Raw genomic sequence first — 1,260 nt, 5'->3', positions numbered from 1 at the left:
GTTCGCATTCTCAATCTATGGATACCCCACGCTGTCACTTTGAGCATACAAAGATGGTACTAACTACTCACCACAATTCATAAGTATTTCTATAAGTTAAGCATAAGAAACAAATACGGTGTGCACACTGTCACTTTCACACCATTGGACAAGGTGTCCCCGGAGATCAATACTTATAATGACAAGAACTTATTTGGGATCTAAATTGAGTAGCATGAGGTTTGGGTACTGTAACATCCCAGGATTACAGACAATTGCAAGGTAGATTTAGGAAGGGATGTGCATCTCATCATAAAATCCGGGGAAATTTTCCAGACCTTTATGGTTGGATGGGTAAGAGAGCGGTGACACCTCCAGCCCACCAGAGTTGCAGGTTTAACACTTTGGTGTTTCATAAAGGTGAAATATTTTTTAGTGGGAGGCGCCGTCCTGTCGATAACGATGTGCATATGATGACTTCGTCAATCTCAAGACCTGCAAAATCAAGTTCATGAATAAGTCTCTCGAAGGTACTCATGGGGTAAAGTCTCCGTACGTGCGTTTATAGGGATAAAGTGCGTGTATACTGTGTTTCAAAAAAAAACTAAAACTAAATTAAAGCCGCGGTGAGCCAACGCGAGATATCCATGATCTGAGCTGGGAAAGAGACCGGATCGATCGCTCTGCGCACGTCACGGGCAGCAGCGCGCTGTAGGCTCGGATGGGACGGATTTCAATGGAGAAAACGATTTTGTACACTGGTGGAAAAAACGGCTTCGGTCGCGGTTCGCAACTGCCATTGGTCGCGGTTGCGCAACCGCGACCAAGCAAGCGCGACTAAAGCCCACCCCCCTTTAGTCGCGGTTCCTTACGAACCGCGACTAAAGGCGCCTCCACGTGGCCGCCGGCGGTCCTTCGGGGCGGAGGACCTTTAGTCGCGGTTCTCCCGGCCAACCGCGACTAAAGACCGCCGCGAGTTTAGGGTTTTAGCCCCCCCTAAACCTGGTTTCTTTTTAGTTTGTATTGTTTTATTTTCTTTTCTGTTTTATTTTAATTTTGAAGGAGTTTCACATATTCTACGGTACTACATATACATGCATATGAACGTACAATTTCAAACAAATTTGAAATTAGAACCAAAAAGAATTCAAGAGGAATTGACAATATATATTCAATATCGATGACCATATACAATTTTGAACAAGTTTCCATACATATGATTTACTGCATATGAAGTTCTACGTCCTCTACATAGTGTTCTCCTCTAGGATCGATGACTTG

The sequence above is a fragment of the Lolium rigidum genome, chromosome 3, assembly GCF_022539505.1.
Source record: "Lolium rigidum isolate FL_2022 chromosome 3, APGP_CSIRO_Lrig_0.1, whole genome shotgun sequence".
Taxonomy (NCBI): Eukaryota; Viridiplantae; Streptophyta; class Magnoliopsida; order Poales; family Poaceae; genus Lolium; species Lolium rigidum.
The sequence above is the reverse complement of the archived record's forward strand: the minus strand, read 5'-3'. Positions refer to the sequence as shown.